Here is a 20095-nt window from a genome sequence, read left to right on the forward strand (position 1 = left end):
ATCAATTATTTGAACTGTAAGTTATTTGGCTTTTCAGTCATCTGGGCTGTCAATTATATGAACTGTAAGTTATTTGGCCTTTCAGTCATCTGGGCTGTCAATTTTATGAACTATAAGTTATTTGCCTTTCAGTCATCTGGGCTGTCAATTATTTGAACAGTAAGGTATTTAGGCTTTCAGTTATCTGGGCTATCAATTATTTAAACTTATCCTGTGTTGCCAACTACAGCTGACAAGTGTGTACCTGTATGCTATCATGTTTATCTGTATGTAACTTTTTTCCCTGCTGGAAAGAAGCAACCAGCAGTTAAATGGTCATCATGACTGTGGTTAAAATGTGCTATATTTTATGAACATAAGAATGATAAAATAAAATATATTGATTTTTTGTTATTTCTTATCTTAGGTAATGTTATCTCATACATATTTATCACAGGTTTGAATAGTTAATTAAAAAAATGGTAGAAACTTTACTGAATCCACGACTCTGACAGCATGCAAGAGTTCATGCGCACCCTTTAGTGAAGCATTTTCTAAACATGTAATTAATCATGTAGCTTTAAGCAAAAAAATTAAAAGCACTGAGGGTCTTTAAACATGCATTTAATTAAAAGCTCAAGATTTCTTACCAGTCATGTTTATAATTCACTCCATTAAACAACTGCCATCCTTTTCAAATTCCTTAAAAACTAATAATTCTTGTTTAAATTTAAACAGCAAATGGATTTATTACATTTGTTAAATCCGTCATCAAAAAATAGCTTTATATCCGTTTCTCAATCAAAATAAATTTTCCACTTGTGTGCATGGATATATTACATGCAATCTGCACACATAAAACAAGTCGAAAACTACTTTTCAAGTCAAAGTTTTTTATAAATCCTTTTAATACATTGAATATTACCCACCATATTTAAGGAAAAAGCATACTGAAATTAATGGAAAGAGGAAATAAAATCAATTTATATAACAAATTTAAACAGTAGTTAGTTCAATTTTATTCAAACCTTTATCACAAAGTAAATGATTGCCCAACATTAATCAATACAAAACATTTCAGTTTTTGATTGTATACAGTCTGCCAAGGACAATGTTAACTTAGATCAAGTTGCATTATTATGAGCAAGATAATAGGCGTACAGACCTACTTTGTTTACAAGACTTAGTGTACCTCTGACCTATATAAAATGTCAACAATGAGTCATGCATGTTAATAAGTGATCTATTTCTGGTTAATACATCAACAGGCCTGCTCAAACCGATAATATCCAGATGAGAGTATTTTATCACCCAGTACCAATATCTTAATTAATAACATGTAGACTGACACAACCGCTTTAATTAGAAACTTGATAACCTATGTAAATGTCATTGTATTTAATTTATTAGATATCAGCTACACTAAATCATGCAAACATGCACACCTAAGATTTTTAAGTATTTTTTTATTTATTTTATACATACATGATAAAAATCTTTTTACCGCTGTATATAAAATATATAGGCACTGGTACGACCTTTTTCATCATCATGATACTGATTGTCAATAAAACCAAATCAATCAGTTTTCAATGACAATGCTCCTCACAAGGTGGCACTCTATGCTTGCCAAATGTAAGGTAAATACACCTTTAACAGCTAAACATGTATAATCTAATTACAAACAGAAAATTCATTCATGGAAAAATGATCTGTACTTTCTGTTTCATATCCTAGATCAATGACATCTGTATTAACATGGTATCTGATTATGGTCCTTGAGGGAAGTTTAATCAAATGCTGACCTCAGAAATTAGATGTCACTGAAAGAAAAACTAGGACACTTGTGCCGCACTCCCCAACCCTACTTACGGTCATTGTACATGGTTTTATGGCTGTAGGTGACATATTCTTTTACAATACAACATATTGCAACATAAATTTTCAAGCACTTCATGTGTATCTCTAAGTCAAGGACCATAACTCTGATCTGGCGGAGTGAAATCTCAAACAAAACCCCAGGTGCAATCTTCACATGCAGAATAATATTCCTATACTAAGTATTGTTTCATAACCCATGGTAAAACATTTTTGAGATACATGCAACACTAACTTTTAGACTGTTTTTATGCATATTTTTGACTAAGTCATGGTCAATAACTCTGGTGTGGCTATGTGAAATCCTAATTAAAACATCAGGTGCATAACATGCTGAATAGCAAGCCTATGAAGTTCCATGACTCTGGGTTACACTTTTCATATTTTTTTGTAATTCAGCTGGAGTGTGTCTAGAATGTGTTTAGATTTTGTTTTTTTGTTTAACATCATACCGACACAATAATATGTCATATGGCGACTTTCCAGCTTTGATGATGGACGAAGACCCCAGGTTCCCCCGAGTTCCTCATAAGTGGTCACCTGGGTAGACCCACCAACCTTCCGTAAGCCAACCCGATGGCTTCCTCCCATGAACAATTTGATGCCTTAACCATTCTGCCATGGAGGCCCCTGAATATGTTTAGAAGAACTTGTATTGTCCTATTTTATTGAACTGTCAAATACATATTGATTAAATGGGCGGTGCATAGAATATTTTAATCTTCGGTTGATTTTCGGTACATTCCGTTTTGTATACGGAAAGTAACCAGCAATTAAAATAGTTTATTTTTAAAGCGTGTACAAGTATATACGCAAGACATGATAGCTCAGTGGTCATCGTCAATAGCTTGAAACCTGGAGTTCGTAAGATTGAGTTTTTTTCCCCCACAAATTTCAACAAACATTTTCACAAGTATTTTTTTTTTCATTTTCATCTCTTTTATTAATTTCTCATTTATATATATATATTTTTTATGTATTTTTTTTTTTACGGTTCATTTCACGACTATACAAATTTCATAAATATGAATTACGACTTGCTAAATTCATCATTCAGTTTCATTCGCGGTGTCGGTACTGCTGTCAGCGAAGTCATATAAATCATATAAATAATTGAAAATGAAAAATAACAAGAGCTGTCGCCATAGGATGACATATGCCCCCGATGGCACTTTGAATGAATAGTTATGGCTGATGTTAGAGTTTAGGACCTTTGACCTACGGAGCTGGGTCTTGCGCGCGACACATCGTCTTACTGTGTCACACATTCATGCTTAGTTATTTTAAAATCCATGCATGAATGACAAAGATATTGACCGGACATGCCCGTCAATGCACTATCATGAAAAATGATCTTTAACGTCTAAGTGTGACCTTGACCTTTGAGCTACGGACCTGGGTCTTGCGCGTGACACGTCGTCTTGCTGTGGTACACATTCATGCCAAGTTATTTGAAAATCCATCCATGGATGACAAAGATATGGACCGGACACACCCATCAATGCACTATCCTTTTAAAGTCGAAGTGTGACCTTGACCTTTGAGTTACGGACCTGGGTCTTGCGCGTGACACGTCGTCTTGCTGTGGTACACATTCATGCCAAGTTATTTGAAAATCCATCCATCGATGACAAAGATATGGACCGGACACGCCCATCAATGCACTATCCTTCAATGTCTAAGTGTGACCTTGACCTTTGAGCTACGAACCTGGGTCTTGCGCGCGACACGTCATCTTACTGTGGTACACATTCATGCCAAGTTATTTGAAAATCCATCCATCGATGACAAAGATATGGACCGGACACGCCCATCAATGCACTATCCTTTCATGCCTAAGTGTGACCTTGACCTTTGAGCTACGGACCTGGGTCTTGCGCAAGACACGTCGTCTTACTGTGGTACACATTCACGCCAAGTTATTTGAAAATCCATCCATCGATGACAAAGATATGGACCGGACACGCCCATCAATGCACTATCCTTTAATGTCTAAGTGTGACCTTGACCTTTGAGCTACGGACCTGGGTCTTGCGCGCGACATGTCGTCTTACTGTGGTACACATTAATGCCAAGTTATTTGAAAATCCATCCATGGATGACAAAGATATGGACAGGACACGAAAATTGCGGACAGACCGACAGACTGTTCAAAAACTATATGCCTCCCTTCGGGGGCATAAAAATTGTGCTCGCTAATGGGCTCCAACCAGCAATTTCCCGCATTCGAGCCAAATGCTGTAACCACTGAGCCACAGATACAATCGATGAGAGTGTGTTTCACTTACAATACTAATAATGATATTTAGACACTTTACCAAAATTTCTTTCCGTAAGCACCAAAGTTGGGCCGAATATTAAAATATCGAATGCACAGAGCATGTTATGTATGCATATTTGACAGGTTAAAAAAATAGCACAATATTTATAGTTTTGAAACAAAAACATCAACACAAACTTATTGCCAAGAGGCAAATTCCCCTGCAAAACAATTTGTCATATCTGGTCAAATTAAAGTCAATTTAGAACAAAGGCGTCTTCAGTGAGATGCACAGTGTTGAGTAGGGGTAAGTACTGAGGCGGCCCTCCACTCGTGTGAGCGGGGTCTGGGGTCTCCCCTGGAAATTTTCGAAATACTGGTATGAACTGATGGCTCTGGTGCATTTTTTGGTCTAAGTTTTGAGGTACAAGAGGGGATACTCTCCTCATTTTATGGGGGGAGTATTCCCCCTATACTCCTCCCATGGAGGGGGGGGGGGGGGGGGGTAGAGGAACAAGCCTGCCTTTGTTTGTAAAAATGGATTCCCTTTCCAACATTATTCAGAAGGAAATATAAAATCATACTCGTATAATTATAGAGTAAATTAATATCCTTATGTAAGAAAGGTGATATTCAAGACCATATTTGCTCATGTGTGCAAATTTGCATAATAATATACAAACAAGGCAGTCTGAAAAACAGCTAAATCCCCCGCCACTGCTATGGATAGTGAAAGGGTAAACCTTTGATTTTAGCTGTGACCTTGACCTTGAACTGACATGGCTGACTCATGAATTCTGCACAACATCCTGATGAGTTGATCATTTGACCAAAGTTTCATGAAAATCCTTCAAGGGGTTTAGGAGATACAGAGCTTAAACCTTTGACCTTCAGTTGTGACCTTGACCTTGAGTTGACATGGTTGACTCATGTAAACTGTAGAAAGTAAAATATTCATGATAGTTTAATTTTTGCTAATTAACCTTTAGCCTGCTGGCAGCAATTGATTATGCCTTTGCATTCAGTGGAGACCAAGATCAGCCGGCTTATCTTGATCTGCACTGTTTGTTATTCAGTCACTAAATTTTCAGTAAACACCCCTTGGAAAAATAAATGGTACTGACCAAAATGAATGACAGACCAGTCCATTTAGAAATTTAGCAGGGTAAAGGTTAAGAACAGTTCAAACAATTACCGTATGCAAGTAATGAAATGCAAATTCTTAACAACACAAAAATGTCTGGAAGTTAAGTATCAAACTTCATCGAAAAATATTCTGAAAATTCCCTCGCAGTACTGTTTTATTTTATCATAAAAGGAAATGAGCTTTTAAACAACCTTTTATCACCATAGTCCCCCCTGAGCTGGATAATTTAAATGCATCGGAAGTTTGTAACAAATAAACTCTGATCAAATTAAAAGTTAATGCTATCATAATGAGAACAGGGTAATACCCCTTAGTTAGCAAATTTACATTTTGATAATATAAAAATTTTGCAGTGGTATCTACAGTTTTGCAAGCTACAGTCTACCTTACTTTAAAATACAAATCTTTCACTGACCTTACTTGTTGAGGTAGAAATCGTTCTATTTATAAATTATAATCCTTTTCCTTGAATACACACAAGTTTAACATAGTCTAGATTAAAATGTTTAAACAAGGCAACATGTAGTGAGAGTTTGATAAGGAAGTTAAATTTACCCGTTTAAGTTTCTTTCTAACTGATAGTAATAAGGTCATCATATAATAAATGCTACAAAACTAGAGATGCTTTTGAGAAAAGCGCATGTCTCCCACAACTGCCCCTATGAAAAATGTTAGTTTCTCTAGATGTTTTAGACGAGTGGATCCAATTAGATGGTCTGGATGAGTGGATCCAATCAGTAATTCAAGGGCCATAAATCAAAAGTGCCTGGGCTGATTTTGCTAGTTATCGAACTTGGGTAAGGTCTTATGGCCAAACACATTTTGTTCAAGTTTGGTGAAGATCGGATGAGAAATGTTCGACTTAGAGAGCGGACAAGAGTAAACAGACGCATTTTTTTTTGGTAATTCAAGGGCCGTAACTCTAAAATGCCTGGAACGATTTGGCTAGTTATCGAACTTGGCCGAGGTCTCATGGCCAAACACATTTTGTTCAAGTTTGGTGAAGATCGGATGAGAAATGTTCGACTTGGAGTGCAGACAAGAGTAAAAAGGCCGATTTTTCGATAATTCAAGGGCCGTAACTCCAAAATGCCTGGACCGATTTGGCTAGTTATCGAACTTGGCCGAGGTCTCATGGTCAAACACATTTTGTTCAAGTTTGGTGAAGATCAGATGAGAAAGGTTTGATTAAGAGTGTGGACATGAGTAAAAAGGCCAATTTTTCGATAATTCAAGGGCCGTAACTCCAAAATGCCTGGACAGATTTGGCTAGTTATCGAACCTGGCCGAGGTCTCATGGTCAAACATTTTGTTTAAGTTTGGTGAAGATTGATGAGAAATATTCGAATTAGAGTGCGGAGAGAGTAAAAAGACCGATTTTTGGTAATTCAAGGGCCATAACTCCAAGACGCCTGGACCGATTTGGCTAGTTATCGAACTTGGCCGAGGTCTTATGGTCAAACACACTTTGTTCAAGTTTGGTGAAAATCGGATGAGAAATGTTCAACTTAAGCGTGCGGACAAGCTTTGTGACAGACACACACACACAGACTGGAGTAAATCAATATGTCTCCCACACCACTGTGTGGTGGGAGACATAATTACTTGAATGAGTTACCTCCCTTTTTGTCAAAGCTGATGTCTATGTAACAGCTTAAAGACTAAATGTGCAAAAAAAATCTACAAAGGAGCTTGTTTGGTCTAACAACTGCTACAAAATATACAACACTTTATTTAAGACAAAGATTTATCAAAGTTGGTAGGACTGGTCTACTTCTTTGTAACCTGTTTATTCTGAGTTAACCTTTACCCTGCTACATTTCTACAATGAACTGGTATATCATTCAATTTGGGCAGTACCATTTATTATTCTAAGGGGTGTTCACTACAAAATTTACTGACTGAACAGCAAACAGTGCAGAATATGATCTTGGTCTGCATGGTCGCAAAGGCAAAATCACTTGCCGCCAGCAGACTAATTGTAACGCGAAAAAGTGGTTTTCTATTCTGAATAAAAGTGACTCTGTCATAAACAAAGCTGAATCTCTTAAGAAATGTCAGAGTATCATTGCATAAAGACCAAGTTTAGTGAAGATCCATCAATTGGTCAAAAAGCATCTTTCTCTTCAGATCTGGAGAAAACCATTAAATTCTACAAAATTTAGCTTTTCATTCATGATGACTATCATCTAATTGTTTTTCTTTAACCTTTAGCCTGGTAAATTTCTAAAATGGACTGGTCCATCATTCAATTTGGGCAGTACAATTTACTATTTGAAGGGGTGTTCAATGAAAATAAACTGACTGAATAGCGAACAGTGCAGACCATGATCAGCCTGCATGAACATGCAGAAAACAGGTTTGTACTGGTTCACAATTCGGCTAACTGCCCACTGTTAGGTACAAGTAAACAGTGCTAATCCTCCCCCCCCCCACCCCCTGGAAGAAAAAGAACAAACTGATAACATCTGAGATATGATGATCATTCTTATTTCTACATGTATCAATTAATCCTTGATAAAAAAGAATTATAAGGACATTAATTATCACCACAATTCAAATTATGTTTCATAATTAAACAATAGACCATAATGACTTCTGTCTATTCATAGAAATTCTATCAAGTTCATTTAATCATTCTTTTTTCTGAACTCTTGATTTATTACCAATGTGAACTTCAACAGCGAAACTAAAGACTTTCCAAGATCAGATATTAACTATGAAACTATTTTAGGCAGACTTGTTTCCAAATATAGATATACATTGTACATACATACTACAATAGACATGAAAGGAATTTAATTGCACACTAACAATTATGGAACTGTTAAAACTTGTGGTTTATTATTTCCTTAATCAATTCAACCTTTTACGTGTCATGAGTCGTTTCCTTTAAACAGTAAGGGGAATTTTCATGTTGGTAATTGTTACTAAGAATACTAAAATTGTACGTACTGAATTCATCACAGGGGCATGTATTCATCAATGTTTACGTCTGAAGACCTTTTAGCCCTTAGCATGCTGGACAATATTGACTTTGCCTTTGCGACCAGTGTAGATCATGATCAGCCTGCACATCCGTGCAGTCTGATCAAGTTCTGCACTGTTCGCTAATTAGTCAGTATCTTTTTGGTATTAAGCACCCCTTTTAACAGTTAATGGTGCTGTCCAAACTGAAAGAGGGATAAATTAATTACAGAAATTTAACAGGGTAAGGGTTAAATAACAAATTTTCTTTCTGCTCTGTCACTGCTGATATAGCACAGAAAGTGATGAAACTTTGCATGAATATTCATTCTCTAGCTAAAGACAGATCTACAAAATTTACGATGTAAAAATATGCAATAAACAAGAGCACTGCCTTGCGGGTGCTGACGCTCATCTGATTTTTTTTGTATAATAGAAAAATTGTCCTACCCATGATTTTCTAAGTCCAAAAAGGGCCATAATTCTTGCAAAAAGCAGGATGGAGTTATGTTTCTTGATGTACAGAGTCAGCTTATGATGGTGAACAAATGTTGCAAGTTTCAAAGCAATAGCTTGAATAGTTAGGAGAAAAGCTGACCTAAACATAAAACTTAACCAATAAATCTGATATTTTCTAAGTCCAAAAGGGGCCATAATTCTTGTAAAAAGCAGGACAGAGTTATGTTTCTTGTGTACATGGTCAGCTTATGATGGTGAACAAGTGTTGCAAGTTTTAAAGAAATAGCTCTGATAGTTTATGAGAAAAGCTGACCTAAACATAAAACTTAACCAAGAAATCTGATTTTCTAAGTCCAAAAGGGGCAATATCCTTGAAAAAAAGCAGGATGGAGTTACATTTCTTAATGTACAGGGTCAGCTTATGATGGTGAACAAGTGTTGCAAGTTTCAAAGCAATAGCTTTGATAGTTTAGGAGAAAAGTTGACCTAAACATAAAACTTAACCAAGAAATCTGATATTTTCTAAGTCCAAAAGGGGCCATAATTCTTGCAAAATGCATGATAAAGTTATGTTTCTTGCTGTACAGGGTCAGCTATTGATGGTGAACAAGTGTTCCAAGTTTCAAAGCAATACCTTTGATAGTTTAGGAGAAAAGCTGACCTAAACATAAAACTTAACCAGGCAACGCCGACGCCGACACCGATCAAGTGATGACAATAATTCATGATTTTTTTTTTCAAAAAATCAGATGAGCTAAAAAAGAGACAACAACCTTAATTTTTTCTATTCTTAAGAATTAAGTTTCACTGGGCTCGACAAATTCTTTGATTTTAGCAAGTCGTCCAGCAGGATGAGCTGCCCAGAATTTTCACTCATCTTGTTACAATTTGTACTCATTCTGCAATTTACTGAAAGAAAAATGTTTTTTACAGACAGCATCTATTTTAAAGTTTGTGGAAAGTGAGATATACAGATTAACACAGAATCTTTTTTTCTTGACTTTTTAGCATCTACTATGATCTAGCAAATGCTGTCGTAATAATGGTACCTGTATGGAATTGAACAGGACAAATGTTAGAGCTGCAAACAAATCAACTTCCATCTTACATCTATTAGCTCCATTTCAGTTCAAAAAGCTCTTTTGATGAAACTTCTCACAGTCGTAAACAACGTATGTCCATGTGCTTCTTTTTTTACCTATTTGCCAAGATTGAAAAGATCTGCATATAACACGCAGATTTTTAGTCATTATTTGGAATTAAGCATCAAACATTTTTTCTTTTTTCTTTAGAAAGATAGTTATGATAGTTACGTTGTCAGTATAATAAATTTTATCTTCGGTTGCCATTACTTCATAAAACTCTTTTAATTTCCGTATACAGAGGCTCAGGTATATTCTACATTATCTGAATACTGTATATTCGTGGGGGACTTATTTTGGTGGTTGAGTCAGTCCACGAAATTTAATCCCAACGAACAAATAAAATTCCATATCATTTTATGTTCAAAAGTTGAAATTCACAAATTCACATCCCCACGAAACTGCCGTTTTGACCAGAACCACGAAATTTCATGCCTACGAAATTTAATGATTTTACAGTATGCCATTACTTCCAGTATATTAAACATGCAGAACTACCTTAAAGAGTAGTACAGAAAATTTACCATTGATACCTATATTTACTATGCAAAAATGAAAAATATACACATTCAGAAAATCTTTCTCGAAGAAATTCTTCCAATAATTAGATGTAGCATGTATAATTTTTTTTAAATGTACTTTGATAATTAGTAATCAGTGACCTATATGTCTCTGAACAGGAACAGGAAGATATTTTTTATTCAAACTTCTTTAATTTGGAAAAAAAATAACTACTTTAAAATGGGAATGGGGCCAATATTTGGCACTAGAAGAAGCACAAGAGCTGTCCTTAAGACTTTTATCAGTGCTTGACTCTGAATTAGAGCTCTGCCAATAAATTTTTTATAAAACTTTAACCAAAAAATTCTATGTTAAAAGGGACATAACTCTGTCAAAATTCAAATCAGAGTTATGGGGACTGATTCTACTGGTGTACAATTTGATAGTTAATAACTCTTTTAAGTTTCAAGTCAATAGCTTTGATAGTAACAGAGATATTTGACTTTATCAAAAACTTCAACCGACAGTGATGCTAACGCCAGGGTGAATGCAATAGCTCTACTTTTTCCTCGAAAAGTCGAGCTAATAAAATTACTATTTAAATAGCATATTAACCCTTATCATGCTGGGCACGATTGATTCTGCCTTTGCGACCAGTGTATATCATGATCAGCCTGCACAACCTTGCAGTCTGATCATGATCGGCACTGTTCGCCATTCAATCAGTATATTTTTGGTAAGCACCCCTTTTAACAGTTACGGTAATTGTACTGTCCAAATTGAAAGATGGACAAGTTTATTATAACAAGAGGGCCATGAAGGCCCTGTATCGCTCACCTGACCTATTGACCTAAAAATCATCAAGATTAACATTCTGACCAAGTTTCATTAAGATATGGTCATAAATGTGACCTCTAGAGTGTTAACTAGCTTTTCTTTTGATTTGACCCGGTGACCTAGTTTTTTGACCCCACATGACCCAGATTCGATTTTGACCTAAAGATTATCAAGGTTAACATTCTGACCAAGTTTCATGAAGATACAGTCATAAATGTGGCCTCTAGTGTTAACAAGCTTTTCCTATGATTTGACCTGGTGACCTAGTTTTTGACCCCACCTGACCCAGATTTACACTTGACCTAAAGATCATCAACATTAATATTCTGACCAAGTTTCATTAAGATATGTTCATAAATGTGGCTTATACAGTGTTAACTAGCTTTACCTTTGATTTGACCTGGTGACCTAGTTTTTGGCCCCATCTGACCCAGATTTAAACCACCTAAAGATCATCAAGATTAACATTCCAACCAAGTTTCATTAAGATATGGTCATAAATGTGGCATCTAAAGTGCTAACAAACTTTACCTTTGATTTGACACGGTGACCTAGTTTTTGACCCCACATGACCCTGATTCAAACTTGACCTAAAGATTATCAAGATTAACATTCTAAGTTTCATGAAAATAAAGTCATAAATGTGGCCTCTCAACGTGTTAACAAGCTTTTCCTTTGATTTGACCAAGTGACCTAGTTTTTGACCCCACCTGACCCAGATTTGAACTTGCCCTAAAGATCATCAAGATTAACATTCTGACCAAGTTTCACTAAGATACGGTCATAAATGTGACCTCTAGAGTGTTAACTAGCTTTTCCTTTGACTTGACCTGGTGACCTAGTTTTTGACCCTACATGACCCAGATTCAAACTGGACCTAAAGATCATCAAGATTAACATTCTGACCAAGTTTAATGAAGATATAGTCATAAATGTGGCCTCTACAGTGTTAACAAGATTTTCCTTTGATTTGACCTGGTGACCTAGTTTTTAACCCCAGATGACCCAATATCGAACTCGTCCAAGATTTTATTGAGGGTAACATTCTGACCTAGTTTCATAAGATTGGGCCAAAAATGTGATCTCTAGAGTGTTAACAAGCTTTTCCTTTGGTTTGACCTGGTGACCTCGTTTTTGAACCCAGATGACCCAATATCGAACTCGTGCAAGATGTCATTGAGGGTAACATTCTGACCAAGTTTCATTAAGATTGGGCCAAAATTGTGACACCTAGAGTGTTAACAAGCTTTCCCTTTGATTTGACCTGGTGACCTAGTTTTTGACCCCAGATGACTCAATATCGAACTCGTCCAAGATTTTATTGAGGGTAACATTCTAACCAAGTTTCATTAAGATTGGGCCAAACTTGTGACCTCTAGAGTGTTAACAGTCAAATTGTTGACGACGGACTGACGGCGAAGGACGACGGACACAGGGCGATCACAAAAGCTCACCTTGAGCACTTTGTGCTCAGGTGAGCTAAAAATTTAGCAGGGTAAGGGTTTATACCATAAATTAGTAGTGTACTAGTGTTCAGATTAGCCCTACGTCTGTCAGAAATGGGTTACTGGAAAACAAGAATTTATGTTTACAATGTGTATTACTTGAAATATGTTTGATTGAAAGTACTTCACCCTTTTTAATCTACAACTTAAAAGGAAGCTACTTCACTTAAGATGACTTTCAAACTTTGATCATACAAGTTTAAAGCACTCATATTGAGTTAAGTACATTACATAATTTTATCCTCGAAAACTGAAATATGGCCAAAGGGCAAAAACTCTCGTCAAACATATACTTCCTTATATTCACAATCTTTAATAGACTTGTGTTAAATTGTTTAAGAGACCTGTAACAAAGCTGATGGGAATTTCAAAATACTTAAACACAAAAAAAGTTGGCGTGAAGGCTTGGGCAATGGTCATTTAAACAAGAGCTGTCCCATGACAACATGCTTAACTACTTGAAACCCTTTTATACAGGACTAGCTTGCATGTAAAACTTTACAAAAATTCTATGTCCAGTCAATTCATTCAAAGCTTAGACGATCGGATGAACTTTCACAAACACCCTGAGAACAAGAAACAATAATGTGCACTGTGCAGAGGCTGCTTTTTTCTTACACAGGTATGAGAAAGAAACAGTTGTACTGTAGAAACCAGTGAAACTCCAGTCACAACTACTAGCCATGGTGAATTAACTGGTTTGAAAATAGTAACTCAGTTTCTACACAACCTGCAAAAATCAAGGGAAGAGGAATCTCCCTACCTTTAAAACCATAATTGAGCCGTGCCATGGGAAAACCAACATAGTGGCTTTGCGCCCAGCATTGATCCAGACCAGCCTGCGCATCCGCGCAGTCTGGCCAGGATCCATGCTGTTCGCTAACGGTTTCTCTAATTGCAGTAGGCTTTAAAAGCGAACAGCATGGATCCTGACCAGACTGCGCGGATGCGCAGGCTGGTCTGGATCCATGTTGGTCGCAAACCCACTATGTTGGTTTTACCATGGCGCGGCTCAATTTTGAACAGACACATCAGAACAAAAAGACTGCTATTAATATTATGCTTGAAATGACATACCTCCTCTCAAAAGTCTGATCTTAAGGGTGTAAGTTAAATACTCTCTGCATTCCTGGTCATATGGGTATCATCATTCATCATTTACAGTAATCGCCTTACTCTAGAAGAGTATACTCGCGATTTGGTTTGTGTGTACGAGGAAATAAAACTGCTAACAAATTAGCAATGAAAGCAGCTGCAGAGACTGAAGACATTGGGGAAGAGATGTGAATTTAATCCTTAGCCTGCTAAATTTCCTAAATGGACTGGTCCATCATTCAATTTGGGCAATACCATTTATTATTTGAAGGGGTGTTCACTTAAAATTTACTGACTGAATAGCGAACAGTGCAGACCACGATCAGACTGCACGGATGTGCAGGCTGATCTTGGTCTGCACTGGTCGCAAATGCTGAAATATTCGCCGCCAGCAGGCTAAAGGTTAATAGTGGATTGCAAAATAAATTGCAAGATGCATAAAAACAGCAAAAGAAAAATTGAAGACCCTTATTATTCAGCTGTCCTATATCACATGTACCTTGACTGTTCACATTCTATTTTGTAGAAGATATCAAGCTTTTTTTCAAAAGTATTTTGTCATTTCTTTTATGATTATTGTGTGTCTAACATATTTCTACATGTACTCTAGGCGGTAAAAGTGTTACAAACCATACACAAAAACAAATTTCGACACAAAATGGAAGGCTCAAACCTTTGTCCCTAAGCTGTGACCTTGACCTTGAGCTGGCATGGCTGACTCATGAGTTCTGCACATTGCCTTGATGAGGTGATCATTTGACCCAAGTTTGATGAAAATCCTTCAAGGGGTTTTGGAGATATAGAATGGACACAAAATGGAAGGCTCAAACCTTTGACCCTCAGTTGTGACCTTGACCTTGAGCCGGCATGACTGACTCATGGGTTCTGCACATCTTCTTGATGAGGTGATCATTTGACTCAAGTTTGATGAAAATACTTCAAGGGGTTGAGGAGATATAGAGCAGACACAAAATGGAAGGCTCAAACCTTTGACCCTCAGTTGTGACCTTGAGCTGGCATGGCTGACTCATGGGTTCTGCACGTTGTCTTGATGAGGTGATCATTTGACCCAAGTTTTATAAAATTCCTTCAAGGAGTTTAGGAGATATAGAGCGGATACAAAATGGAAGACTCAAACCTCTGACCTCGAGTTGTGACCTTGACCTTGAGCCGGCATGGCTGACTCATAGGTTCTGCATATCGTCTTGATCAAGTTGATGAGGTGATCATTTGACCCAAGTTTCATGAAAATCCTTCAAGGAGTTTAGGAGATATGGAGCAGACACGAAAGTGTTACAAACAGACAGATGGAAGGACGGACGGAGACAATTCCTATAACCCCCCACCACTTGAGGCGGGGGATTAATTAAATTACATTTCCTGAGTAACTGAATGTAATTTGTAATTGGATAATTTTTAATTACATTTAATTGTAATTTAATTAACTTCACTGCAGTTTGGGGGTCTAATTGACAATTACATTTCCAGCTACATGCCACCTGCTTCAATTCAGTTTGTTCAACAAGTTTATTACCAGTGACATTTTCCTTATTAAGAGCACTACGGGTGCCATAGCTCGTCTGCAAGTGCTGGCCAGTATGTAAGACGTGTTATAGTCCAGAATTTCTTACTACAAAAAGGGCCATAATTCTAACAAAATGCAGGTTAGAGTTATGGTTCTTGGCCTACATAGTAATCTAATGATGATAAACAAGTGTGCAAAGTTTCAAAGCTGTAGCTTTTATAGTTTTTGAGCAAAGCTGACTTAAGCCAAAAATTTAACCAAGTAACTCAAATTTTCTAAGTACAAAAAGGGCCACGATACGGATAGGTTACGAAAAATGTGTAGCAACTGGGGTTTTTTCGAATTATTTCAATTGTCACACAAGTCGCCAGGCAACCATATCATTTGAACATACCTGCTGTTTTAATTTAGAAATATTCTAGAAATAATATCATATTCCATTTTTATAAAACGGGTAATATTTCGAAATTACAGTCGTTTCGGCCTATTCTGCACGTAGAGTTAACCTGTGCACCTTATTTGCATATATCAGTAAACAATTGTACCTGTCAAACGCAATCAGACGACTACAATTTTAGCGTTACACGGTCAAAAAAATGTCATTTCACATTGACTGAATACATATAAGCTTATTTACTGACTAATCTGCCAAGCTCCCATGAATACAGGTCAACAACGTGAAATTCAATTAAAAAAAATAATGCACCATCCGACCAATGCATATTGCATGTTACTTTGATTGATAAAATTTTAAAATATATTCCATTGAACAGTACTGCATTTATATAATGTTCACATAGTTTATCAAGTGTTTGTGTCATGCACTTTCATTCACAATCTAACAAGGCTGGGACAGGGTATAGTCTGTTTTCCATTATTTAACTGACGTTTAAATATCTACTTATTTATATATATCAACATGATTTAATTAAGTCTATAATAAATTCTTAACTTAAAAATACATAAAAAGAAACTGACTATAGAAGTGCACAGAATTAGCCGACAAATCATGTGTGACATAGGCCTAGGTATATCATCACAATTCCCTGAAATTGACCTACTTTATCTGATAATCAATTCTTGAAAGTTTACACAGGTGTGATAATGAAAATAGTCAACAAAATTACAGGTAAGTTTTTTTTTATATAGTTTAAGGTCAAAATATGAAAACATATTTTTGGTCTTAGGTGCGCAGAATAGACCAAAACCATTGTATTATATACATTTTTCCATTGATACAGTTTCACAACAGTGATTTTAATGGAAATCATAAAAATATCAGTTTATAATTTAGGTCGTGAATATACAACAGTTGCTTCCTGGAAGTAGAAAGTAGGTCACTGATAAAGTGTTACTGTGAACTCAACGAAAGTCGGAAATAAAATCGTGTCTTTTTTTTTTATATCAGGATGATCAGGAAGGGCAAAGAGCTATAAAAATAAATAGATTGGCAACTTGAAAGGCATATAGAGCAAATCTCGCCAACCTCCCGTGACAAAAAAACGAGATCTCATTTACCGGAAGTGGCGCTTTCTCCACGTGCCACTTCTATGCGAAAGCAATTATTCATCGGTAAAATAATTATCACCGTATGACCACGCTTCTTTCGATGGCAAAAAAAACGTGTACTTCGTGTCTTAAGACCATTTCAAATTAAACTAATTTTGTTTTAGAAGCTAACATGTATTTTAAATGTAGTTGTAAAGGTACAAATTGTAACTCCATGCTCGCCGATGTTTGTTTTTAGTAAGATAATGCCGAATCACGCTCTGACACGAGCTCACGCGAGATTACAGCCAGTTGCCATTCTGTGTATTTTATACTTCTTTGGGAAGGGATAACATTTTGGAGAACACAAGTCATGATGCAACTTCAACTGCAACAATAGTTTAAGTTAGTAAAGAATTTTCATCCAGTGTTCATGAAAGTCTGAAAGAAGCATGTTAGGTTAAATGTTACACTTGGTATTGTTACTGAATGTAGAGTCAGTGTACCCGGTTTCGCACACATTTCCTAAGAATACCTTCCTATCTAGCTAAAAATGATTAAATTTGAATTTACCTCTATATGTTTTAATAAATACACTTATTTCGGTTTAAAACACGCTACTTTCACTTCCCACTACAATGACGTCCTACCTCTTAGTGTACTTGATTCGGATAACATATTTTGACCAGTTCTTGCATTTAAGTGTACCCGGTTTCGCACACCCTGCTATTTATAGAACTCGGTGATAACAATGCAGTTACTCAACAGAGAAATATTAATTAACCTTTTAACCATTTATATAATTCAATTTAAACACGTATTTTCCAATAAAACATCTGAAAGTGAAATTTAAAAGCAGTTATGAAAGTGAAAGCTAGGTACCAAACCCTGGTTTTACTTCTAAAAGCAGAAACGGCTAAAAAAACTGAATACATGAAACAAAAATAAAACAATAGAAGCTGTTGAATCAAAAATGACCCACACAAGTCTAATTATTCGATTAAATTCTCTGTTTTAATAAAAACGTAAAGCAAACAATCAAATTGAAGGCATTTTGCAGGTTGGGAGAACTTCAATAACTGTTGAAATATTTTTCATTTTTGTAAAGTAGTAGGTAAATACTTACCTGTATGATGGAATAGTGATTTTTCAATTTATTTTGCACCTTTTTGTTGTTTGCATAGTCATTATTTTCATGAAACTTAATATTTTTCAGCTGACCTACTAGTCTCCATTGATATTGTTATTATTTTCGTCTGCACTTACCAGAACGAGGCTCCAGTGGGGAAGGACCCCTTGTGTCAAATTATGTAGGGAATAACTCAGTTTCGTGAAATAATAACAAAGAATTGTTGAATTTTCTGCTTTATTCTCACAAAAAAACATGAATTTACTGGGTGTGCGAAACCGCGTACAGTGCGAAACTGGGTACACTGACTCTAAATTAATTACAATGCAACTGTAATTTTATCAACTGTATTGTTAAAGTGTTTGTAATTTATTTGAACATTCTACAATTCACAAAGATGAGACTTAAAAGAAACGCATTTAAATGTGCGCACCGCAAACAGAACAGTAAACAAGGAATAGGTCACGTTCAAGGAATTATGAGATTTTTTTGTTGTTGGAAAACCCCTCATGTTATATGATGAGAGAACAGTTACAACTTTGGTTCCTTATACTTACGGTTTGAAAAAATATTCGTTTAAACATTGCCCGAAAAAACAGGAATTCCAACATCTCCTACTGAATCATAGCCGTGTCGAATGAATCATTTTTGAGAAAAAAATTCGACAAAATGAAAAGTGGGAAATCCCCAAAGGAATCCGACCAATAGAAACGGATTGTCGTTCTTTGCAGAACAATACATAGTATCGGGTTTCCGGTATCCGGTATTTAGGTTAAACACCTCTAAATCCGGCTGTTCTTTATTTAATAATATAATAATAATAATAATATTAATAACTTTATTTAAAGAAGGTAACACATAAAGATATATAACAGTGTTAGAACATATTAAACATCTTAAATTTCAATGTTGTCTTCTGTAATATTAATAAAAACAGTTCAACACACAAAAATAGATTAAAACCGATTATCTAATTATAATATAAGACAGAATTAGAATAATAAACATTTAAATACAACATTCACTCTTGACAAACACTCCATTTAATTAGAAAAAAAATATGTATACAATCATAAAAAGTAAAATCACTCAGATATGCATTCACCCATTAAAAGAAAATAAATAAATAGCAATTGCAGAAAAAAAGTTGTAGCTTATCCAGGTCCTAATAAGTATCTTTTGTATTTGCTTTTGAAAGAAGTAAGTGAATCCACACAACGAATATTTTGTGGAATGATATTCCATACTTTAGCACTATTATAGCCAAATGATCTTTTCATATAATTCGTGCGACATTTAGGTATTAAAATATCATTATGTACAACTGATCTAAGGCCATACATTTCATTGCTGGAAAATGTTACAATATCAGATATGTAAGATGGTGCCAGACTTTTTATAGTTTTAAATATCATTACTCCAGTATGGTATTTGCACCGATCAGAATATTTCTTTCATCCGAGTTCTTTTAACATTTCAGATTTATTTGTCTGCAGTTCTTTATTTAAAACAATCCTAGCAACTCTTCCTTGAAGTGCAAAAATCTTATTTAATGAGCCTTTACTGCATGTAGACCAAATTGTACAGCAGTAATCTAAAACAGACAAAATATATGCATTGTAGAATAATTTTTTCATATCCTCTGTTAAAAAATATACAATCCTCTTCAATAGTGCAATTTTTGAGTTAACTTTCAAACATATTTTATCTATTTGTATATTCCACGAAAGTGTATTGTCGATATAGATTCCTAAAACCTTTTGAACTGTTACATTTTCTATGATAGATCCACCAATAGTTAAGTTCGAATTGCTGCAATTGCGCTTCTTGGGTTTTGTACTTATTAGCATACATTTTGTTTTTGATGGGTGTAACAGCATGTTGTTTGAAAAACACCATTTTTCGATTTTATCTAAGTTTTCTTGGAGTTTACTTTCAACAATTTTCATATCATAATCAGATTCATATATTGTCGAGTCATCAGCGTATAGATCAATATTACCTTCGTTTGTTGATAATGCTATGTCATTGATATAAAGTAAAAATAACAGGGGACCGAGAATTGACCCTTGTGGAACGCCGGAACTAACTGTCATTTGTTCGGATCTGAAGTTACCAACTTTAATCAACTGTTTCCTGTTGGATAAATACGACTGGAATAATTTAATTGTACTATCTGTAAA

At 35.6% G+C, this 20095-nt stretch overlaps 1 protein-coding gene across 4 annotated transcripts in view; it reads right to left on the reverse strand.

The window, feature by feature from the left end:
• The window catches only part of LOC123548422 (uncharacterized), a 33180-nt gene extending 14572 nt beyond the window's left edge, over window positions 1–18608 (reverse strand). The window contains exon 1 of one of the 4 annotated variants that reach the window (XM_045335673.2): window positions 18470–18608. The gene's annotated coding sequence lies outside the window, so the exon portion shown is untranslated. Of the gene's footprint in view, window positions 1–629; window positions 953–1007; window positions 1029–5679; window positions 5792–18469 lie in introns of those variants that run through there. The other 3 variants (XM_045335676.2, XM_045335678.2, XM_045335674.2) reach the window with 3 other exon arrangements.
• Between the last annotated feature and the right edge of the window lie 1487 nt (window positions 18609–20095).

This window comes from Mercenaria mercenaria, chromosome 6, assembly GCF_021730395.1.
Source record: "Mercenaria mercenaria strain notata chromosome 6, MADL_Memer_1, whole genome shotgun sequence".
NCBI classification, from domain to species: Eukaryota; Metazoa; Mollusca; class Bivalvia; order Venerida; family Veneridae; genus Mercenaria; species Mercenaria mercenaria.